The sequence below is a fragment of the Herpailurus yagouaroundi genome, unplaced genomic scaffold (assembly GCF_014898765.1).
Source record: "Herpailurus yagouaroundi ecotype Mexico unplaced genomic scaffold, PumYag 182, whole genome shotgun sequence".
Taxonomy (NCBI): domain Eukaryota; kingdom Metazoa; phylum Chordata; class Mammalia; order Carnivora; family Felidae; genus Herpailurus; species Herpailurus yagouaroundi.
Genome location: NW_024412413.1, coordinates 42,494,617 through 42,520,113, shown reverse-complemented (window position 1 = coordinate 42,520,113; position 25,497 = coordinate 42,494,617). Strand labels below are relative to the sequence as shown.

General features: G+C 40.9%; 2 long non-coding RNA genes across 2 annotated transcripts in view; one reads left to right on the top strand and one right to left on the bottom strand.

Annotated features, from left to right (window-relative positions):
* Positions 1-1,600: 1,600 nt before the first annotated feature.
* The window catches only part of LOC121040715 (uncharacterized), a 63,986-nt gene continuing 40,089 nt past the window's right edge, over positions 1,601-25,497 (bottom strand). The window contains exon 3 of the long non-coding RNA XR_005795415.1: positions 1,601-2,046. This is a non-coding gene — a long non-coding RNA (uncharacterized LOC121040715). The remainder of the gene's footprint in view (positions 2,047-25,497) is intronic.
* Positions 6,249-16,078, top strand: LOC121040717 (uncharacterized). Its single transcript, XR_005795417.1, has 2 exons — positions 6,249-6,473; positions 15,684-16,078. It is a non-coding gene; the product is annotated as an uncharacterized LOC121040717 (long non-coding RNA).

Below are 25,497 nucleotides of genomic sequence, written 5' to 3'. Positions count from 1 at the left end.
TTGCACCTGCCTATCTAGCTGAGGGGGCAAGTGAGGCTGAAAGATTTTTCACTTTGTTTATTTTCAATTCCAAGGCTTGACTGTGAGTATTAAGGATGCAACCTGGAAGACTCAGCATATAGTGACATCACAAACCTTAGAGCTGGAAAGAATAGGTGATAATATTATAGGAGAGGACAGAGGACGAGAGTGAATCATATAGGACCAATGCCTAGATAATTCATAAGACCCTTCAAGAAATTTAGATCAGGCCTGGAGAGAAGGGGAGAAAGGGAGAAGGAAGTAGAAGAGAAAACAATGACTGTGGCAATTTATCAAAAGAAGATGGGTTATATCTAAAGAAAATGAAGTATAATGATTTGGTAAGATTATGTTTTCTGCAATCTACTCAACAGAAATTGGGGACTTGAGATCCAAACTCAGTTTTTAAGCAGTTTTTTAGAAGCTGAATATGTGTACACCTGAGTAACAGGGGCTGGGACTATAAAATGTATACCCAGCATATTGCATTTATTGAGCTTCCAAAACACAGTGGGCTCTAGGCTAAGAGCCTTACACGCATTCTCACATTTAGTCAATCCAGGGGAAAAAGGGTCTGGGAGGCTGGCTGGGTATTTTCTGCTTGTCTCTCCAGATCATTATCTCCCCTGCCCTGTGCCAAAAGAGGCTGACTGATATGAACTACCACCACCAGCCACCTTGTCCTACTGCTTCTTATTGGGTTTGGCCAGTGGTAGGACTGGTGGAGAGTGCGATCAGGGTACTTACTCCCCTGGCTCTCTATGTCATATTGCCTTGAATTGTCTTCATCCCTCTATGGAAGGTGATAGCTCTTATCAGGCAGCCCTCTCCATTGCTACTGATATGGACTCAATGTTTATGTCCCCCCGCCCCCAAGTTCATATGTTAAAGCCCTGACCCCCAAAGTGATGATATTTGGAAGTAGGACCTTTGGGAGGTGGTTAGGTTTAGACGAGATCATGAAGGTAACCCCCCCGCCCCGGCGCGATGAGATTAGCTTTTTTATAGGAAGAAAAAGACACACCAGAGCTTGCTCTTTCTCTGCCATGTGAGGATATGTGGGAAGAAAGCTGCTGTCTGCAAGCCAGAGAGCCAACTCTCACCGGGAACCAGATCTGCCAGCACCTCGAGCTGGGCCTTCCCAGCCTCCAGAACAGTGAGAAATAAATGTCTGCTGTTCAAGCCGCCCCATCTATTGTATTTTGTTATAGCGGCCCCGTGCACTGACACAGCTACCCTCTCGGAGTTCCAGGACCGCTGCCTCCCACTCCCAATGCCCCTTCAGGCACAGGGAAGATAGGCGACTGCCTGACGCCACTGGTCTTAAAGTCCTGCACTATTCCTTTCTGGTTTCCGTAAAGCCTGCCCGCAATCTAGTGAACAGCCACTTTCTGCCTACCCAGTGGGAGTGCGCCCTCTATTTCCTGCTAGGACACTCTCTAATATACATGTACTTCCTAAGCAGAGACTGGGTGGCCGTTTATCAATAGGACTTTGCTCATCTGTGGAGCTACAGGGATCTTCACGCTTCTTCCAACTCTGAAAGTCTTTCTATGCTGCTTATAGTTACACTAATAAAGACATTCGTTACGTTTTTATTCAATTATACATGAAACAGCAAATATTTCCTGTAAAACCTTTACATTGTGTTGAACGAAACTGTTCTGTCTATCCTCCCAGCAGCCGTTCCTTTTGACCCCTGCACTCGATTTAAAAGAAAAAGGAATGGAGAAAAAGCGAGTGACAGTCCAGTGTCAGTGCTGGAGGGCAGCCATTGACTCCGAGTCCCTGGAGACAGAGGTCCTGGAGGTCCTGGAGAGTTTGTGGCTTCTCTACCTGGGACAACTAGTTTTCTAGAGATGGGATTGAGAACCCACGAATGCTGCTCACCAGATGAAGAAAGACGGCTAGTTGCAGGGCACAAAGCTTTTGTTTGGAGTTACATCTTGATGCTTCTGAAAGCAGCAACATTTCTCAGTGTTTCCTGTGTGTTCAGCTCCTCAGGAGAGGCTGAATATGCAAATGCTAGAATAAAATATAGTAAGAAAAAATAATGAATGAAACAGTCCACTGCATCTCAAACAATTTCGCATCATCATCCTGTCTCCTTTTGTCTTATGACCAGGAATAATCGCCAAATTGTTGTTCATGTTGTTGAATTTCTGCTAAAAATCCCTCATACTTGTCTAAGGCTTTATAATTTATGGAGCCTCTCATTTTATTCTCATAAGGATCTCCTGTGCGTGTGCATGCACAAACACACACAGACACACACAATTGTGAAAATAAATAGGGCAGGTATTCTCTTTTATTTTTATTATTGGTGTTTTTTTTTTAATCTCATAATATCTTATCTTTTTCCATTCCAACCCCTCAAAGTCTTTTATGATATATTATAAATGTGATTTTTCTTGATCTTGGTCATAATAATCTTATTAGTAATACTATGTTATTTGCTATGCTATATTATTTGTTACATATTCATTCGTTGATAATCTTTTTTTTATTTTAATTTTTAATTTGTATTCTGTAAAGTTGCCGATTCTGGAGATTTTCTCTGTTCCTTTCTAGTCTTTGTTGCTTTTGGTCTTTCTTTCCCACTCAAAATGTCCCCTTTAAGATTTCTCACAGGGCTGGTTTAGTGGTCATGAACTCCCTTAGTTTTTGTTTGTCTGACAGGCTCTTTATCTCTCTTTCTATTCTGAATGACAGCCTTGATGGCTAAAGTATTCTTGGCTGCATATTTTTTCCACTTTGGGCATGTTGAGTATACCATGCCACTCCCATCTGGCCTGCCAGGTTTCTGGGGAGAGATCTGCTGCAAACCTGACTTGTCTTCCCTTGTAGATTAGGAATTTATTTTCCCTTGTTGCTTTCAGGATTCTTTCCTTATCTGTATATTTTAAAATTTTTACTATGATATATTCTTGCTGTGGGCCAGCTTTTGTTAAATTTGGTGGGAGTTCTCTGTGCCTCCTGGATTTCAATGTCTGTTTCCTTCCCCAGATTAGGGAAGTTTTCTGCTATAATGTGCTCATTTAAAACTTTTCTGCCCTCTTTCCCCTTTCTGGGACTCCTATGCTACAAATGTTATTATGCTTTATGGAGTTACTGAGTTCCCTAAGTCTACATTCATGATCTAATACTTTTCTTTCCCTACTCTTTTCAGCTTCATTACTTTCCATATTTTTATATTCTATATCACTTATTCATTCCTCTGAGTCGTACATCCTCACTGTCACTACATCCTGTTGGTTTTGAATCTCAGTTATAGCATTTTTTTCCAGCCTGACTAGTTTTTAGTTCTTTTATTTCTGCAGTAAGGGATTCTCTGGTGTCTTCTATGCTTTCTCAAGCCCAGTCAGTCTCCTTATGATTGTTGTTTTAAATTCTGGTTCAGGCATAATTACTTATATCTGTTTTGGTTAGGTCCCTGGCTGTGACCTCTTCATGTTCTTTATTTTGGGGTGAATTCCTCCATTTTGGCACTTTGTTTAGGTCACTATTTGTGTGTGTGTGTGTGTGTGTGTGTGTGTGTGTGTGTGTGTTGGGAAATCCTGTTATATTTCCTGGTCCTGAGAGTAATGGCTGTATTAAGAAGAGGTCCTAAACTATCCAGGGCCTCGTGTTTCAGGAAGTATTTCTGAGCGTGCACTCCGCTATTGTGTCTTGGTTGCTCTTTCCCTCAGATCGGTCCTCTGCAGAGTTTCTCCTTGCCTGCAGTGGGGAGCGTTTGGACCTTTCCAGTGTGTGGCATTTTAACTAGGTGTACTTTAGTCTGCTTGTTAAAATGAGCCTGATCCTATTTCCACGAGAGCTGAAGCTTTGCAGAGCTCTATGATCAGTAGTCTTGGTACATGTTGGGGTTTGTGCTGGTTTTCTGGGGAAGAGGCCTGCTGCTTGGGTTCTCAGCCAGACCTGCCCTAGTTAAAGATGCACCTGCAGTGAGCAGTGGGGCAGAGCTTGGTGTATGTGGCTCCAGCCTCCACTGGGAGGCGCTGTGTTGTTCACTGAAGTCTATCCCTGCTGCTGGGAGGCAGGAAAAATGGCATTGCCCCGCTCTCCGAAGCGGGGAGTTTGTGCCCACTGCTATTCAGAAAGCCCTCATAGATGAGTGAACAATCTCCCCTCTTGTGTCCCAGGTTTCTGTCAGAATCCTGCTTTCACCCTGTGTCTGAATCGTCTGCCTGCCTTGCGGCCAGTACTCCTGTGTTTCATCTCAGTCACGCAGCTAGGTTTCAAAACCTCCAAATTTTAGGGACTCAGAGCAGTGCAGACCCACCCTGATCCTCTGGGGGAGGGTATCGCGGTGCTGTGGCTAGTGCCCGTTCATCCCAGAAAATCCGTCCCACGACTGTGCAGAGGCTTGGAGTTTGTGGTAAAATGCAGCCAAGAGTTGGCTTCTAGGTTAGCTGCCCTCTCAGCAGGTGCCCCTACTGCTATGCGAATTAACAGGCCGCTCAGTGACCCCCTGTCTCTTCTGTCCCCTGAAAGGTAGTGCCATCTCTCCCAAATGCATTCCAAGAAGGGGAACGGTTCCTCCCGGTGAGACCCAGGAGATCCTCAGACCATGCTGTCCATTCCAGGGCCTCTGCTCTCCTTCCCCACAAGAACACCGCTAAGGCCACCGGCATGACCCGGGTGATGGTATGACTTCTAAAACTTCAGACTTCGAGCTCCCTTGCTTGTAAAAACTTGCCACAATCAGTTTCTCTCCTTTTCCCAGTCAGTGGTTTTGAGGAAGAGTTTTTCTTGTGCAATCTCCTGCATGCTGCCTTCTGTCTTTGTCTCTCTCCCTTTCTCCCTCTTTCCTCTTTCCCTGATCAGCCTCCCCACACCGCAGCACCCTCAATTCTTTTCTCTCCCTCAAATCAACTCTCTGTAGTATCTCCCTCCATGATGTAGCCACTTTTCTCCCTCTAGGTGTGCAACTTGTTCTTTCAGTCCTCATATTAATTTCTTGGGTGTTCAGGATGATTTGATATTTATCTAGCTGTGTTCAAGGGACAAGGAAAGCATAGGGTCCCCCTACTATTCTGCCATCTTAACTCCTCCTCGACTATCTTCTGTAAACAGTGAGCTATGATAGGTGTTATGGGAAATATGAGAGAATTCCTGTCCAGTAGAACTTTCTGCAATGATGAAAATATTCTAAACGTGTTATTAAAAATCATGGAGACAAAATATAATGTGAAGACAGAATGTGGGATAAAGAGGAATAATAGCTTTATTGCTTTGCGGGCAAAGGAGGGTGTAGTGGGCTAAGGCCTTCAGAAACTGCAAGCCTGCCGGGAGGAAAGGGGTGGGAGGTTTTGTAAGGAAATACAGGCTCTACGGGCCCCCGGGTGGCTCAGTTGGTTGAGCATCCAACGTCAGCTCAGGTCATGATCTCACTCACAGTTCGTGAGTTCAAGGCCCCTGTCAGGTTCTGTGCTGACAGCTCAGAGCCTGGAGCCTGCTTTGGATTCTGTGTCTCCCTCTCTCTCTGCTCCTCCCCCACACACACTCTCTCTCTCAAAAATGAATAAACATTTAAAAACTTTTTAAAGATAAGGAAATACAGGATCTAGCCAGTTTTGACAGGAATTGTGTAGGCACTGCCAGCTTTGTTCATCATGTCTTTAGGGTGGCACCGGGTTCCGGAAACAAAAGGCTAAGAAGGGAGGAGGGGAGGTTTGCAGAAGAGAGGAAAAAGATTACTTTAAAATCGAGTTTGGCTAAAGTATTAGTGCAGCCATTTTGATTTTGGTTCAACTTTATGCTTTTAAGCATTTTCAAAGGTTCAGTTTCATTTTTGAGAGACAGAGCACGAGCAGGGGAGGAGCAGCGAGAGAGAGAGAGAGAGAGAGAGAGAGAGAATCCAAAGCAGGATCCAGGTTCAGAGCTGTCAGCACAGAGCCCGATGCGGGGCTCGAACCCACAAACTGGGAGATCATGACCTGAGCTAAAGTCGGACACTCAACCGACTGAGCCACCCAGGCACCCCGGTTTCCAATATAATAGCAACTAACCACATGTAGGCAATGAACATTTGAAATCCATGCAATAAAACCGAGGAAATTTTTAATTTTACCTAATGTTAACTTATTTTAATTTAATGTTAATTTTTTTAAAAAACCTAAATATTTGAACTTTAATAGCTACTGGCTTGGGCAGTGCAGCTCTGACACCAAAGTAGCTACTCCTATTTTGCAGGAATTTAGAATCCAAAGGGATGATGTCATAGAGTGGGTAGCCAACAGGAGGCGAGCTTGAGAACAATTACAAACTATTGCATAAAATTCAAAATTATAGAAAATACATCTAAACATTGAGATCATCTAATGAAGTGATCTGTGTGGGATGAGGTTAATGGAAAGAAAGCATTCAGAGAAAATAGGATTTCAGGAACTGTTATGGTGGAGAAAGGAAGAGCAGAGGCAAGTGAAAGAAAAAGGACCATTTGGAGGAATGTGAGTGAGATGTTGAGGCAAATCTGAAGGGAATGTGGATATTGACACTGATTAGTGGCAGAATATGCCATCCCAATGATACCTCTTTGGTATAAGGAGTATTTTGAGAAGGAGCAGACACAGGAGAAGCTCTGAAAACAGAGTAGAAGTTACCCTTTTGTAAGAGAAATGGATATTTATAAAGAAATCTCTATTTGGAAGGGTATCTCCCTCACTGTACCAGGAAGAGAAGGATGACCAAACCACAAGAAACTCTTATCAATGCAGAAGTCCCTGACTTAAATCTTCATGGCAAATCTTACTCTTGTTTACCAGACTTGTGCTGCCCATCTCCCCGTAACTGACTTCCCCCACACCCTTCTGTCTTTTGTCTTTAGCTAAGGCTGGTATTTAAGCCTGAATGGTGTATCACCTCTGAGAGTTACTCAGTTTTCTGAATACTTCCCTTGTATACAGTAGGTATACATTATAAACTTCTGTTTGTTTTTCTCTTATTAATCTTGTTTTATAGGGCTCCAGCTGAGAACTTACAAGGGCAGAGGGAAAATTATTTTACTCTCCCCTACGTTGGTAACATGGAAAGCCATTATCGGATAGTGTGGACACTGTAAAGGATAAACAAATGGAGAGAGAGCAAGTAAATGAGAGAGAGAGAGAGAGAGAGAGAGAGAGGAAACAAACACTAAAAATGTTCAAGTACTGTGACCTGGCACATCTTTTGTTCTTTCATTTATTCCCTAAAAATGTTTTCAAATAATAATAGAAGATTAGCTAACCCATTTGGTTTATGAATTTGTGTAGGGGAGGAATTTTTATTGTACCCTTCTAGATTCTGTGGCTGGTCCAATCATTAAAATGACATAAGACAGATTAACAGGAGAGAAACAAATCTAATTGCATACATGTGCAGGAGACCCAAAAGGCAACCAGGCAATTGAGGTTTATAAAACCTCCTGAGCTAAGGAAAAGGTTTCAGAGGAGGGAAAGCAATTTATAGGGAGGGGAGAGGAGGAAATGTTTGGCAAATCAAGGTTATGCAGATCAGTTTCTTAAGTAAAAATGGTTTATCTCTGGCAGTAGCTCTCTTCTTGGTAGAGGCCCCCTTTCCAATGTAAATTTCCTTTATAATTGCATATTTCCCCCACAAATGAAAAAATTACATTTCTTTTAGGCATTTAAGGGGGAGGTTACAAGCTTCTCATGAGTCTTCTGGGTCTTGATTGCCTTCAGGTCAAAGTAATCCTCCTGTGAGAGTGGCATGTTAAGGAGGAGCAGTCTTGTTCTGAACTCCTTTGTTTACATCGTATTTGGAAATATATATAGTCTCTTATTATTTAATATAAACCTCTTCTGCAAATGATACTGCATTTGATCTAATGACTTTCCACTTCATCTCTCTTTTCTTTCAACCCTATAAACACACACACACACACACACACACACACACACTTCACACTCCTGCCAAATACCATGTTCAGAAGTGCTTCTCAAATTATCTGAGGTGAAGAACCAGTTTTTCTTTTCCCAATCCATCATGAACTCATACTTATATAAAAATACAACAACAACAACAAGAAGTAGAAAGATGGAATAAAAAGATATACAAAATACAAGCCAGGTTTTCTTTTCTTGGATTGTACAAAGGTACCCTGACATACTGCTTTGAAAGTTTCTAAATGCTTCCGTTCAATTTATTACTTGTTTCCTCATGGACTTGTTAAAAAATGATTAAAGAAGACAAACCAGGTGATAACACCTCATGAAGCAGATAGCCTCCATTCAGAGAATTGTTAAATGGGGAGAGAGAAAGACTGAAAGCTTTTACAGGACAAAGAATAAAGAACAAGGAAGAGAGAAAGAGAAAATATCAGATTGGCTGGGGCTACATAGTCAACTTTGCTTGGGGTGAGAAGGCACAAGGAAATAAGGAGGAGTCCTAAATTGGCGGGGCATTTGGGGACTGGCTGCCTAGATAGTCTGTTTCTGGTGAAGCCGAGCATTCACAGGGACATGAGAGTTATCTAAATTTCAGTTCACTGATGTGGCACCCAGGGAAGGAGCAGTTCCATCACGGGACTTGAAATTTATTTCAAAACTGGTTACAAATAATGTGCTATTTGGCACCTACCCATGCATCACACTTTCAATAGCATTGACTTAGATGCATGAAGATTTGTCTATGTAGAATGTTGTGTAATAAATAAATAAATAAAAATTTATATACACAACACACTGCATAGACAATATTATTTTTCTGATCTTCAACTATTTACACCTTTAAAATGAAGCAAATCATTTGAAGTTCATAATCTATAAGGAAACAAGATTTTGTTTGAAAAGTCCTTTTTAATTCTTTGCTTATTTTCTTGCACTCATAAATACTTTTAAAATGTCAGTTTTCCAATGAACTCTTGTGTTCAAGAGTCTTGTGTTCTTGTGTTGGACACCCCACATGATTACGTAGGGGTATTGATCTCTAATACCTAATGTTTGTCTGTTTAATGTGTTTCTTAAGAACATTTTTATTCTTAAATGAAATCTTATGAGATAGATGCTTATAACATTATTTTATGGCCACAAAAACGAGTGAGTTATCATAAAATGGCTGAGTTTTCACAAACATCAATGTCTTCCTGCTGTACATGAGGACACAGAAAAAGTCTGGCCAAGAAAGGGGTGAGAAAATCAGTGTTTAGCACTGAAGGATTTGCAAATGTGCAAAGTGCAAATTTGTTTATCAAAAACATGTGAATACAACTTGCTTAAGGTTTTATTTACTTTAAAAATTTCTTCATCTAGAGGCACCTGGGTGGCTCAGTCAGTTGAGCATTTGACTCTTGATTTCGGCTCAGGTCATGATCCCAGGGTCATGGGATCAAGCCCTGTGTCAGGCTCCAGGCTGAGCATGGAGCCTGCTTGAAATTCTCTCTCTCTCTCTCTCTCTCTCTCTCTCTCTCTCTCCCTCTCCCCCACTCACACACACATTCTCTTTCTAGGATAATAATGAAAACGTTCCTTCATCTAACACTGCATTTATTCCTCTGAAAATTTAGGACAAATATAAAATCACAGCAGAAGCCCACAGAAGAAAAAGCAGGTGCATATCATTTAGGAATAACAGCCTCAGAAAAAACTGAAATTAAAGCTCAAAGGCTGTTGCATTTATTCTCCCTTCACTCCCTTTAAATCTTGAAGACTTTGTGTTCTATTTCCAAAAAATGTGGTTAGTGTTTTAACATTTCCACCAATTTTGCCGAGCAATCTAATTTGACCTCCATTTAAGAGAAAGCCTTTCTTGGTCTTTTTGTCATTACCATACAACATGAAAAACAAATATTATGAGTGACCCTTGATTGGATCCTAGATTAGAAGAAAAAGACAAAAAATCTTTGACAGGGCATTAAGACAATGGAGAAAATTTGAATATAGGCCACATTTATTAGATAATTTTATTACATCAACATTAAACTTCTTTGGTGTGATATATTGTGGTTATATGGGAGAATATCCTTGTTCTTAAGAAACACATGCTAAAGTATTCAGAGAGAAAGTGCCATGATATCTGCAGCATACTTTCAAATGCTTCAGCATTAAAAAATAAGGCCCATTGATATAGATAGATAGATGATAGATGATAGATAGATAGATAGACAGATAGACAGACAGATAAAACAAGCCAATATGGCAAAATGTTGATAATTGGTATATTTAAGCAAGACTCTTCCTAACCCTGAAGGGTCTGGGTCAAAAGTACAAATGGAGACTCATATACCATGCCTAAATATTTAAAGTTATAAAGCAAACTCATAAAATAATAAAATACGTTCTATTATTTACTTTGACCAATGCAGCTTCATAATGATCTGGAAACCAAGTTCAAATTTAGAATTCACAAACACCTGTAAGTTTTATGTTAAAACATAGCAATTCAAGGAAAGCCAGCCCTGGTCTCCTGGCCTGCAACCATTTCTCACCCATTCCTAAGTCCATCCTGCACCATAAGGGGTTCTATGCACACCTGTGTGGACACCTCAGTTCATGAATTCAAGCACCACCCGTGGGGTAGCAGAATGTGAAACCCCAAAACACGCCCCTTTGGCAGAAGATTATTTGGAGCTGAAGACAACTGAGAAGATGCAGATATAAGAAAAGCTTACTGCCCTCCCTCTATTTGCCCAAAACAAGGACATAAATTTTCAAGGATATCTCTCTTCCCCTCTCTATCGAGAAGGACCAAAGTTAATCACTAGAGATAACTTTAGATCCTATCTGCGTGGAAATGGTACTGGAAGAATCTATATAACAAACCTTACTATCCAGCTTTTATCTACCATTAGTTTCCTATATATCTGTGTGCTCATTATTTGCTGCCCTTAGAGACTCAAAGTCTATTTCCTTTGTCTGTGACTTCTATAGAAATGTATTGTTCCTTTGCTAAGATACTGTATGAACTGAGGTTCTAACTAAACCTTTAAGTTACTGATCTTTCCCTAGGCATCTCCCATCCATACAAGAGGTATACATATTAATAAACTTCTCTGTTAGTTTTTCTCTTACTAACCTATCTTTGGCTATAGGTGTCCATCCAAGAACTTAGGGAAATTACTTTCCTCACCTTCACATCCATATCATGCAGCTCCCCACTCTCAGAAACAGATGTTTCTTGGGACCATTGGGCCAAGGGCTATGCACAGTGGAGATGGTCTAACCTCAGGAAAATGGACCCCAAAAAAGATGAAAGTAATAGGAATTCCAGGCTCTAGGACACCTGAAGCATGGAATAAAAGTGAGGGGTTGTGGCAGGAGATGAGCTCCAGATGGGCATACCTCTTGGCTCAGAATACCTCTCATCCCTTGAGTAAGGCCAAGGCTAGAGGAGAAAATAGGGGGCCCTCCAACATATGGGTAGTGTTGGATATAAGTGAAGGGATATGGATTTCCAATGAATTATTCTTTCAATTAAAAAAATTTTTAATGTTTATTTTTGAGAGAGAGAGAGATACAGAGCATGAGCACGGGAGGGGCAAGAGACAAAGGGAGACACAGAATCTGAAGCAGGCTCCAGGCTCCAAGCTGTCAGCACAGAGCCTGACATGGGGCTCAAACCCATAAATCATGAGATCATGAGCAGAGCTAAGGTCAGAGGCCTAACCAATTGAGCCACCCAGACTCCCGTCTTTCAATTTTTGACTTTAACATTTGGGCATATTTTTTCCTACTTTCCAAAAATGCATTGGAGATGTTTTGGAAAAAAACAATTTTGTGTCCTATTCTTTTTACATATCTTTCTAATAATTGTAGGGGGGGGAATTAATCTTCCCTCTACCCTCAAAGTTCTTAGCAAAGACCTCTGTAATAAAAGAAGTTTATTAACGTGTATACCTCATGTATGCATGGGAGATGACCAGGGAAAAATGAGTAACTCAGAGGTGGCTCAGAGTTCAGGCTTAAATACCATATTAATTGGGGAGGGGAGGAAGGGTATAGGCCTCATAGGGGAGAGTAAGTGATTTTTAGGGAAGATGAATGGGTTCTTAGAAAAAAATAGATGGAAGATATGATAATTTGTGGTCAAGTTTGGATGTGGTGTCAGTGATTCCTGGTTGATGAAACTCCTGGGGAGGGATCTATAACTGAGGTCCTTTTGTTGCTCTGTCTTGAGGCAGATAGGAGCAGTTCAGAGATAGCCCTCCTTGCATTTATTGCTTTTTCAAATGTCTACAACTCAAAATGCCAAAGCAGCATATTATGAGGTAGCATGTCCTGAACGCCTACATTCATATTTTGAGATGGCATATTCTGTTACCCTTAGCAATAATCATTTACATGACTAAAAACTCTTTGCAAATATTATTTTTAATATTCATTAGATCCAATCTGCGATACTGTGACTTACAGTAAGAATACATTTTTTGGTCTTCATCCTTGTTCTTGGCCTGGAGCTCCTCAAACCCCTGGAATTTCCTAAGTGTTGAGAGTGAAACAAAGTGTCTTTTGTTATGTTAATGAGGTGACTAGCGCATTGCACCCTGGGAGGGGGGCTGGTTGCTAAGGGAAACAGCCAGGTGTTTAGAAGGCTGGAACTTTTGATCTCACCCCCTGATTTCCCAGGAGGAGAGAGGGGCTGGAGATTGAGCTTAATCACCAATGGCCATTGATTTAATCAATCATGCTTATGTAATGAAGTTTTCATAAAAAACCAAAAGGAGTAGATTTGGAGAGCTTCCTGGTGGATGACCCCATGGAAATTTGTTTGTTTAGATATTTATTTATTTTTGAAAGAGACAGAGCATGAGTGGGGGGGTGGGGCAGAGAGCGAGGGAGACACAGAATCTGAAGCAGGCTCCAGGCTCCCAGCTGTCAGCACAGAGGCGGACTTGGGGCTCGAACTCATGAACCATGAGATCATGGCCTGAGCTGAAGTCGGAAGCTTATCGACTGAACCATCCAGGTGCCCCAGAACTCATGGGAATTTGAGGATTGTGGTATGCTTAGAGAGCATGGGAGCTCTGAGCCTTTTCCCACATGTATTATTTTATAGTATATCCTTTTATAATAAACTGGCAAATGTTTCCCTGAGTTCTGTGAGATGCTGTAGCAAATCACTCGACCCAAGGCAGGGGGTTGTAGGAACCGCCAATTTATAGCCACTTGGTCAGAAGCACAAGTTACAAACCTGCACTTAAAATTGGCTTCTCAAGGGGGTGGAGGGGAGTCTTGTACAACAGTGTCCTTAACCTGTGGGATCTGGTGCTATTTTCTTTTTTTTTTTTTTTTTTAAGTCTATGTATTTATTTTGAGAGAGAGAGAGAGACCGTGCATGAGCGCACAAGTTGGGGAGGGGCAAAGAAAGAGTGAGAGAGAGAATCTTAAGCAGGATCCCCACTGTCAGCACAGGGCCTGACTCCCTGCATCATGACCTAAGCCAAAATCAAGAGTCAGAAGCTTAACCGACTGAGCCACCCAGGTGCCCGCTGATGCTATTTTCTAGGTAAATAGTTTCAGAACTGAGTTGAATTTAGGCCACCTGGACGGTGTCTGCTGGGAATTTCCCATTGACAGCACTCAGGCCTGTGGCTACATGTGAGTTCTGGGAGAGCTGGGAAAGTCAGTCTGACAGTTTCCCAGAAGGAGAGGGAAATAACATGACCCAACCTACCTGAACTCTTCCTTCTACTAACAGAGTAGACAACTGCAGGTTGTACAGGTAATTTACGATGTCAGCCTGTCAAGGGAGGAAAGCAAGAGGCCTCTAGGGTTTTGTTTTGTTTTGTTTTGTTTTGTTTGTTTTTCCTGGTGGACTCCATGAACCTCTACTCTGCGAAATGTGGCCACAGATCCCTTAGAATCCCCCTTCAATCTTCAGCCTGCATAAATACTTAAGAGATTGAAAACCTTCCTGAGGAATTCATATCACTAGCAATCCCTTTCAAATGTGCTTTGTGACAACAGTTCTGTTAGACCTTGTGTTTGAGCCAGTTTGGTGGTAGTGTTCACTGTATACACTCTATTGTGTATATTGTATTCACTCTAAATGAGGAGTCCTTGGATTTGTGGAAATTGCTTCCCAATGGTTTCTCTGCATTTTTTAAAATGATGAATTTCTTATAAAGGAGGTCCAAGTTACTTATTTTAGTTTAGATTCACAGTGTTATTTTTACAGCTGGAGCAGAGAGTGACTGTGTGCTATTCACTAAAATTTTGAGAAAATGTCAGGCCTTAATGGATTTATATTTCGAAACTTCCGACTTCACTTTTTTTTGCATTGATTTTAGGTATTGACTGAACTCATAATCAAGTTGCATGTCGGCAGAGTTGGGGAATTCAGTTGCTGTCATGCTAAATAAAGGCCTTAATCTGTGGAAGGGGAGATTAAAAAGATCATTTTAAATTAAAGGATGGGCGTTCATTTAAGCATTCCAAAAGAAAGTATCCAACTGGATACGTCCTAAGGAAGTCTTATTGGATGTGATTTTAGCTAGTAGGACTACCAGTTAGGCTAATTGCCAATGTTTGCCCCATGAGCAAGAAGCTTGCAAATTGAATTCAGATGGTTAGTCATTGATACGCACACACACAGGAATCTGCCAAAATATTGTTGAGGAACAGAGAGAGACAAGGGTTCAGACGGCCTCAACCTAAATTCCCCAAATATTAGGGGAACACGTTAATAGGACTAGTGAGAATACTATTTGTGTTCCTTAGAGGTAACATTAATTCTGAAGTTATTTTTTTTTCTGTTGCTTCAGGAAAAAAGGAAAGATAAAAGATGACAGAAATATGTTGCTGTTAATAAACCACTACCGTTGGCAAAACAATTAATCATTTACTCAACAAGTGTTTATTAAGCATTGGCAGTAACTAGAGAAGATGCGAAGCTAAATGAACAGAAGTTTCTGCCCTCAAACAGCACATAGCTTAGAGCAGAGTATGATAATTGCAAAACCATGCTATAAGGGCTGTAATGGGGGCATGCATAAGGCGTGGAGGGGGCACAAAGAAGGAAGCAGGTTTGGAGAGGGTGGTCAGGGAAAGATTTACAGAAAAGACCTTCTGGATACACTTCAAAGGATGCATAGGAGGGGCACCTGGGTGACTCCGTAGGTTAAGCATCCAACTTCAACTCAGGTCATGATCTGGTGGTTTGTGAATTCAAGTCCCGAATTGGGCTCTGCATGAATTCTCTCTCTCTCTCTCTCTCTCTCTCTCTCTCTCTCTGCTCCTGTCCTACTAGCACTCTCTCACTCTCTCAAAATAAATAAATAAACTTAAACAAATAATTTTTTGGGGCGCCTGGGTGGCGCAGTGGGTTAAGCGTCCGACTTCAGCCAGGTCACGATCTCGCGGTCCGTGAGTTCGAGCCCCGCGTCAGGCTCTGGGCTGATGGCTCAGAGCCTGAAGCCTGTTTCCCATTCTGTGTCTCCCTCTCTCTCTGCCCCTCCCCCGTTCATGCTCTGTCTCTCTCTGTCCCAAAAATAAATAAACGTTGAAAAAAAAATTAAAAAAAAATAATTTTTTAAAAAAAGGATGCACAGGAGTTTGCCAGTGTGAGTAGTGCTTTTCTGGGAGAGGAAAAGCATACCAAAGCTTGTCAGAGCATAAAGGGACTCACCAACTTTCACATCAATTCCTTAATAAGCTGTTTTCATAGCAGAACTTTTTTTTTATTTCAAGGTCTTCTCTTTTGATTTGCTTTTCTTTATATTTTAGAGAAAACCTGTGTGTTGGAATGTCTAACGGAGAACCAAAGCAATCTCACCATTGTGGAGTCCAGAGCACCCAGGATGACTTCTGAATCTCTTCTGCTGCCCTAGTTTCCCTAAAAGATTCCTTGGCAAACCACGTGAATGAAAGTATGATCATTAGAAAAAGGGCATTTTAAATCTCTGGTCTTTTTCAAATTAAAAACATACAAGGGGCACCTGGCTGGTTTAGTCGGTTGAGCATCCAACTTTGGCTGAGCTCATGATCTCACAGTTTGTGAGTCCAAGCCTCACATCGGGCTCGCTGCTGTCCATGTAGAGCCTTCTTCGAATCATCTGCCCCTGTCTCTCTCTGCCCTCCGTCTCTATCTGCCCCTTAACACCCCCCCCCCTCAGAAATTAATAAACATTAACAAAAATAAAACATACAAAACACTTTTCTTTAGCCATATAGTTAAATTTGATTATTCAGGGACATAGGGATAAAAATTGGGGTAACCAAACCAAGAAATAGGGAAAAGAATAGAGGAAACAATGGCAAAGTTCATTTTTAAAAATCAGAGTAAAATTGAAAGAATTAAAATCAAGTATGCCCGTTGTTACACTAATTATGAATGGATTGATTCCCCATTAAAGTCAGACACTGAATGAGCTTAAAAAAAATAGACTGCCTTTAGGGCACGTGGGTGGCTCAGTGGGTTAAGCGTCTGACTTCGGCTCAGGTCATGATCTCACAGTCTGTGAGTTCGAGCCTCCAGTCTGGCTCTGTGCTGACAACTCAGAGCCTGGAGCCTGCTTCAGATTCTGTGTTTCCCTCTCTCTCTGACCCTCCCCTGCTCACACTCTGTCTGTCTTTGTCTCAAAAATAAGTAAATAATAATAATAATAATAATAAAAGACAAGAAAAAAGAGACTGTGCTTAATGCTATTTACAAGAAACACTTGACACACGATGACAAAAAGAAAATAGGATAGTAACTGAAATCTGTAAATTATCTCAAAATCCACATTTGTTCATGATTTTAACTGCTTTCTTCCATCAGTCTTCTTGCCTCAATTGAAGATAGAAAAGTCAAATTGGCAGCTTGAAGTATCCTCAGTATTTATGGACAACACAATTCTCCGACAGAAATATAAGTAACGAATTTATCTTAAAGCAAGTTGTATCTGTCAGGGTCCAGTCAGGAAAACAGAAATTGCAACAACAGAGACAAGTAATTATGAGAAACTGGGTACACAAGTGTTAGAGACACCGTGAGGTGACACAAAGACAGCAAGTGCAGGAAACAGCCACAACTCCCTCATTTGGGGGGAACAAAAGGAAAGTTGAGTCTGTCAGAATCTAGAAGTCAGTACCCTTCGAGTACTTGCCATACCCGAAGCCTAGAGACTCTTGAAAGATTGCCATGTTATGTCAGCAAGGAGATACATAGTAGGCATGCTACTACAGGAAACTTCCCTTTGTTTCTTACTGCAGGCCTCTCCTTAACCCTGTTTCCTGGTGAAGACGATACTCCATATGGAAGTACAGGGTCTCCTTTTTCTAAAGAAGGTAACTCTAAGTCCTACAACCCTACTAGTTGGCCAAATGGCCTCCTTGACACCATTATGTTAGGACAACACCAGAAGTTTAGGGGTGGCAAATAGGATCATGCCAGTGGCAAAACAAACAAACAAGCTAACCCAAGGAAGAAAAGAAAAAACAAAGGGTGGACTTGGGCTTCTTCTATAGCCTAGAGCAGAGTTGATCTTGATCATTGTAGAAATCAGCAATTACAACCTTCTAAGACATGGTATATTCTCCCAGGAGAAGACACTTCTTCTGAATTCCAGATAATAGAAAGCAGCTTCTATCAATGCAAATTAAGAAGGGAAGATGTCACTTTATAGAAGGATAAAAACTTCTACTCAAGTCATTTTTGACCCTCCAGTCGAAAGAGCTTCACTAGAAACGGGGCTTCTCTAATTACTGAGAGAACATCTGGAAAGATAATTCAAAACCGGAGCTGTCACAATATAACTGCTGATGTGTGCATCATCTTGGACAAAGATTTAATTCATTCAGGTCTCATGTGCCGCATGAGAACTGAGCCCTGTGCTCGAAGTCATAATAAGATTACCTGGCTTTCTCTATCCCTGTGCTATCCATCAACTCTGTGGTTGATGAAGTTACATAAAATAATCAGATAAGCCTCTACTGCAATGATGATGATGACAGAAAGTCAGTGAAATGAAATAGGGCCAGCACAAATCCATCCCCTTGCATAAAAGTTAAAGTTAGAGATTTGTGAACCTAGGACATTGCCATTCAATGTCAGGATTTATCATTTATAGCCAAACACTGGATTATAACCATTCTGTAAGGCAAATATTCTAAGAATCTCAGGTTTAAAGTTACCTTAAACATTACCAGTCGCAGAGATAACAAAGTGACCATAAGCCAAATGTGTAGATGTGTTATGTGGCCCATAGTGTTATTTCTTTCCCCATTGGAATTTGGTAGCACATTTAAGAATTAGAAGCTTTTATATAAAAAGGAGAATTCCTGGCTTCTCTCTAAAAATGGAAAGATTTCTTGAGGCACCTGGGTGACTCAGTTGGTTAAACATCTGACTCTTGGTTTTGGCTCAGGTCTTGACCTCAGGATTCATGACTTTGAGCCCCAAGCCGGGCTCTGCGCTGACAGTGCAGAGCCCGCTTGGGATTCTCTTTCTCTCCCCCTCTCTCTCTCTCTGCCCATCCCCCACTAGATCCTGCACACACCCACTCTTTCTCTCTCAAAATAAATAAACATAAAGAAAAAATAGAAAGGTTTCTCAAAACAGGATCCATGTCCCTGCATGAAAACTATTGGTGCTGAAAAACAATTGTGCATTAGAAGGAATATGACCTCATTACTCCCTATTGTGTCTCCAGAATTTAGAGGTTGAGAGTCAGCAACTGCTCATCATGATGCTACAACTGTTTTTTTGTTTTTTTGTTTTTTAATTAATCAATTTATTTTGGTGGGGGGAGAAGAGGGAGAAGGAGAGAGAATCCCAAGCAGGGTCCATGCTGTCAGCACACAGCTCAATGCTCAAACCCACGAAGCGTGAGATCATGACCTGAGCTGAAACCAAGAGTTAGACACTTAACCGACTGAGCCACCCAGGCACCCCGCTGCAACTGTTTTACATGGAGTAAAGGGAGAAGTGAAGAACTTCTTACACTTGGCCTCTTTTCTCATTTATGCTCCTTGCCTGGCCTCTGTGGGCATCTGAGTGAGGGGCTTTGGTCTGGCTGACAGTACCCAACCCACCTGATGCTTGAGTCCCTATATAACTAACATCTTGCGCCTACGCATAGTCACAGGGAATTCATCCTTCTTGACACAGCCTGCTCCATGTTTAGTCATCTCTGAACATTACGAAGCTCCTAATATTGAACAGAAATGTATCTTCCTATGGTCTCCGCTGGTCCTAGTGCTATTCTTGGAGTTACCCACCACGCAGAACACTAACAAAAATGCCAAAGTATGCAAGAACTTCTGCAAAGCACTTAGTCCAGAGCTTGGCATGTAGCAGGCACTCAGTGAGTGTTGGTTTCCTTCCCTGCTCCATTTTTCCATTGAACAAGTATTTGACAAACACTTGTTGAGTGTCTACTATGTTCAAGGCACTATCCTGGCAGCTAAAAATAAAAAGGTGAACAAAACAGTCTCTGAATTCTAGAAACTAATAGTCTAGTAGCTGAGGCTCATCTGTGTGCATTCTGTTACAACTCTAGGTTTGGAATATGTACAGGGTTCCCAAACTAGAAGTGAGACATTCTACTGACTTTTGTGGGGAAGTAGGGTAGCTCATGTGTATAGTTTGACCATTATCTGTCTCATGCCTAAAGACTTACATGTACTTTGGAAGCAGAATCACACTGCCCATGACCCGAATATATAATAAATTTGGCTTTGTATTAGGGAATTAAAGACCTAAAGAGACTTAGTATGATTTAGAATATTCCCTCACTAATGCTTTTATTTTAAAATATTAGAAATTTATCAATTCTGAGATAGTAGTAAGCATAGTGAGCTTTAGGAACAAAGAGGAAGAGCACCTGACACATTCTGGTTATTTACAATAATATGAAAGATAGCAGGCAAGGGCAGGGAGATGTAAAGATTCCCTCTCCAGAACTTGCAGGATATAATGAATATTCGGCTTAGTAATTTCCTCCTTGTCCCCCTGGGCCCCGTACCTTATTTTCTGTCAGCAAGAGTTTAGAGTGACTTCAGCCTATGTCCTCTTCAACTAGGTAATGTTTAAAGTAAGATTACTTACCTTAGGGAGGGAATTCTAGCAAGTGGATGGGATGAGAGGTTTTTAAAATATATATTTAGGAAACCCTCTGACATCAAATGCACAGGTAACACAAGCAAAAATCAACGGGTGGCACTACATTAAACTAAAAAGCCCTGCACAGCAAAAGAAAAAGCAGCACAATGAAAAGGCTACCTAAGTAGTAAGAGAAAATATTTGCAAACCATTTTTCTGACAAGAGGTTAATTTCCAAAATATACAAAGAACTCAATAACAAACTCAATAACAAACAATCATGTTTAAAAATGGGCAGAGGAATTGAACGGGCATTTGTCCAAAGAAGACATCCAAATGGCCAAGAGGTCTACGAAAAAGTGCTCAGCATCACTAATCACCAGGGAAATGCAAATCAAAACCACAATGAGATATCACCTCACATCTGTTAGAATGGCTATTATCAAGAAGACAAGAATAACAAAGATATGGAGGAAAGGGGACTCCTGAGCACTGTTGGTGTGAACATAAATTGGTTTAGCCATTATGGAAAACAATATGGAGAGCCTCAAAAAAATTAAAAAGAGAACTACCATATGATCCAGCAATCCCATTCTAAGTATATATCCAAAGGGAATGAAAACAAGATATTGCACCCCCATGTTTATTGTAGCTATGTTCACAATAGCCAAGATATGGAAACAACCTAAGAGTCCATCAGTGGATGAATGAATAAAGAAGATGTGGTATGTATACATACAATGAAATATTATTTAGCTATGAGAAAGAAGGAAATCCTGTTAATTATGTGACTATGGAGGTGTTAGCTAAGCTACAGTGGTAATCATATTGTAATATATAAATACAGCAAATCAATGGGTTCTATGCTTTAAACTTAAACTATGTTTGTGTTAACTATATCTCAAACTATGTCTATCTGTTGAAAGAAAGAAAGAAAGAAAGAAAGAAAGAAAGAAAGAGTGAAAGAGCAAAAGAGAAGGAAGGAAGGAAGGAAGGAAGGAAGGAAGGAAAGAAGGAAGGAAGGAAGGAAGGAAGGGAGGGAGGAAGGAAGGAAGGGAGAAGGAAGGAAAAGAAAGAAAGAAAGAAAGAAAGAAAGAAAGAAAGACAGAAAAGAGAGAAAGGAGAGACAGAAAGGAAAAAGGAAAAAAACTAACTCTGTGGAGAGCTCCTCTGCTCCACTTTGCTGAAGGACAGGAGGGCGCCTGTTTTACTTTGCCACCATCGCCCTGCCAAATTGGCTGGCAAAGGTTGTGGGAGAGAGGGAGAGCAGTGCCACTCAAGAGCGACAGGAGACAGGCAGGCTTCCTGAAATTGCAGGTGGAGAGCGTAGATCAGGGCAGGCGCCGCAGCTGCAAACTGCATCCAACACTCTTTCCCAGAGTGGCCACATGCCAGGCCACCAGCCCTCGACCTGATGGGCTCTGGAAGCACATTGATGCACAGATAGACCGACACCTTCAAAGGAACAGTGTTGAACATGGAGGCGGGGCCGGATCGTGTGTCTGCATACTCACTCACTGTCTCCTGCACTCCACATTTGTCTGCTTGATATCTATACTGTATAAAAATTGGATTAGCCCTTAAACCTAAAATTCAAGGGCACAGACGTGCCTAGTCCTGATTGTTTTATTCTGTATCACTATGGGGTGGATAAACTGTTCAAGCTTTCTATTTGGACTGTTAAGAAAATATTTTTGGGTCCCCTGGGTGGTTCAGTTGGTTAGGTGGCCGACTTGGGCTCAAGTCATGATCTCGTGGTTCATGGGTTCAAGCCCCGCATTGGCCTCTTGTGCTGACAGCTCAGAGCCTGAAGCCTGCTTTGGATTCTGTGTCTCCCTCTCTCTCTGCCCTTCCCCTGCTCATGCTCTCTCTCTCTCTTTCTGTCTCTCTCAGAAATAAATAAACATTAAAAAAAATTTTTTAAAAAGAAAGTATTTTCTCAGATTCCTTTTGGAATATTTATTATTTCAAGAGTCAGGATCAAACTATTAAGATTGATGCCCTCAAAGTGAACACAATTCTTTGCCATCCCTAGAGGATGGGCTTGAGAACAAAGAAAGTGAATTGTCAGCTTAAATATGTCCTGTTTAAGCTTGCCTAGGAATTTTGTGTTTCAGTTAGAGTGCTACACTTAAAGAAGAACTTTAAGTTATTTTTATTTTTCTTATGTCTCTACCTTTTCCAAATAGGATTTATATAATTAGGCAAGCTGAAACATATTAAAAGCTGGTAAACAGAATAGTGAATTCACCCTGAGCCATGTCATATGAAAAAGGAACAGAAATTTGTTGTCTTTGTCCTGGGTGACATACCCTATAAATTTGTCTTACTGAAATAAAAACAATAGCACATGAAGATAAGTCTGCTGGATATTTTTTGAAGCATTACCTTTTCTTCTGCCAATGTTTAATTACATCTATAAATGTTGATAATCAATATATAGTTTTATTTTATATGATTAACAATTTACATAACAGATAATTTTACTCTATTTTTTTTTACTCAAGTTTGTTTTTAAGATCTAAACATGTTGTTACATCTGGTTCGTTCCATTATCTGCCTACATCATAATTTATTTATTGGTGCTCACAGTATGAAGCATTATCTTTAACAGGAAATAACTGGAAATAAAAGGCATATATGCTAACAGAAAAAAGTGTTGAATAGATAATGTATATCTATATCATAAAATATATGCAACTCTTATAAAGAATGAGAGAAAGGCACTAACTTGGAAAGATGTCCATGATAAATTACTAAGCATATAAAATAATTTTATTTTTTGTAAAAAAAAAAACCCTATATATATATATATATATATATATATATATATTTTGTATGTATATATATATATATATATATATATACTAGGTTTTGTATATATATATATATATGTATATATATATTTACTATACATGCATATATGAGTTTGTATAAACCCAGTGAAAAGATACCCAATAAACAAAATGTTAGTACTGATTTACATGGCCGTGGAAATGGATGGGGGAGGAAGAGACTATACATTTTTATTTTATATCCCTCTGTATTGTTTGGTTTCACATGTTATTTTGATAGTTTGAAACAACAATGATAATAAAGTATTAAATTTAAAAAAATACATTGTTAGCACTTAATTTTTGCTTCAGACCCTTCTTTCTAGATGATCAGTGTTAAAATACCGTCTCCCCAACAATCCCTCCCTTCCCACCTCTGTCAAAAATGTCTCTCAAAGTCTCAGTGTTTGTACTAATTCCTCATTTTTGTGCCAGAGAATAAACTAATTCACACTGAAGTGTGAATGGTTGATGTCATCTTAACTGTTACTCTTGCCTGGGATATTTGAATTTTTTAAAGGGCTGTGGATGGGCTGGAAGCTGTAACTTCATCAATCTAAATGCGTTTCTAATTTCAGACAAGAGTGGGATGACTGGAGGAGTGGCTTTAGGGAAAGAAGTCTTTCTGGTAGTTCTCACTCTTGGACCCATCACAGACCAGTTACTCCAACTATATGTGCTGAGGCCCAGTCATGAGAGAGGCCCCTCACAATGACAATCTCAGAAAGCTTCTTTTCATTTCATTTTGAAAACCTAAAAATGGTTTCCACAGTTGAATCATCCTGTGGAAATTGAATCATCCTGTGGAAACTGAATCATCCAAACAGATTATTTAAAAAAAATTTTTTTTTGATGTTTATTTTTGAGAGAGAGGGAGAGATAGAGCACAAACAGGGGAGGGGCAGAGAGAGAGAGAGGGAGACACAGAATCCAAAACAGGCTCCAGGCTCCCAGCTGTCAGCACAGAGCCCAATGGGGCTGGAACCCACAAACCTGAGCTAAGTCAGACGTTTAACTGACTGAGCCACCCAGGCGCCCCTAGTCCAAACAGATTCTAAGAGGGCATACTTCATTTTCTGGGTAGCAAAGATGAGAAGATTATATCTGTGTTTTCTTCTTCCTTGCTACACATAAAGTTCCCGAATCTCTAGTGAAATCAATGATCAGTTATTTATCTTTCTCCAAGTGGCCTGGCCACCTGGATTTATCCTGCAAGGATGGAACTGCTTGGACAAGTCTCAGCAACTTGAGGCAAACTATTAATAACACGGGCAATATCTCCTATGCTCTCAAGTCTTTTATCTGGGATCCCCGAGGTCCCAGAAATCCCAGGTCCTGCTTCTGACTGTAATAGTTACAGACAGGCCTGCACACTCACAACACCTGAAAACTGCTCCTGGAAATGCTCCCATTGACAAGGTAATGCTTTCAGTGGTCTAATTTGGGAACTTTCAGTTGTGACAAAAATGGGCGCGAATGATTCCGTCTCCATTTCAGGATCACATTAAAAGCTGGGAGTGGGGGGGGCGGGGTGGGGAGTTCAGGCAGCAAAGTTCTCTGACACCATCCTATCCCTTGAGGGACACTTCCTGGAGTTCCAGAAGGCACCCGGTGGGCCAGAGGAAGATCCGGCTGTTTGCCTTGACCTCACTGTTGCCTTTAACTAGCTCTCTGTTATTTGCATAGAGCATAGTTCCCCCACGACGTAAAACCAAGGGGGAGAAGTATGCAGAGGGGAGGTAATAACAGGATGCCTCACTGATTTCCTTTAGAGCAGTGGTTCTCAACTGGAGCAGGTTTTGCCTCCAAGAGAACATGGAACCATGTCTGGAGATGTTATTGATTTGTCACAACTGGAGGCAGGAAATGAGTGCCTACTACTGGCATCTAGTGAATAGAGGTCAGAGATGATGCCGAACGTTCTACAATGCACAGGAGAGCTCCCCACGAGGAATTACCCAGTCCCAAATGTCAATAGTGATGAGATTTAGGAGCTCTGCTTTTCCATTTTGGATTTATTGCAGAGGAGTAACTCTTGACGAAGTCTGCAGGGCACTAGGGATTTTTGGTACTTCTTTTCTTTCCATTTCGGAAACCAAATTGGCCTGAGTGCCTATTGAGTTCTAGGGCACAGAATTAGCATTAGAATAAAATCTTTGCAAACATTAGACATGGCAGCTTTAGAGAATGTAAATTAGACATTTCTGAATCTGAATAAAAACATACCATTTGATCTTATTGAAGTGTTAGACTAAACAAAGTGGAACAGTTCAAAACTGCTTTAAGAGCATATTTTGTCTTGGGGCGCCTGCATGGCTCAGTGGGTTAAGCATTGACTCTTGGTTTCGGCTCAGGTCATGATCTCATGGTCATGAGATTGAGTCCTACGTCAAGCTCCACTCTGGGTGTGGAGCCTGCTTGGGATCCTCTCTCTCTCTCTCTCTCTCTCTCTCTCTCTCTCTCTTTCTCTCAAAATAAATAAATCAATTTTTAAAAAGAGTATATTTTCTCTCTCCAAGGAGAAATCTGTGGACCACCTGACTTAGAATCACCTAGAGTGTTTATTAAAAATGCTGATTCCTTTGCCTCCCCTCCCCCATCTATCTACTAGAAGAGACTCTCTGAGGATTACACATTCTCTCCATCTTCACCCTGTAGGCCCCTCCCATACAGCAGTGAG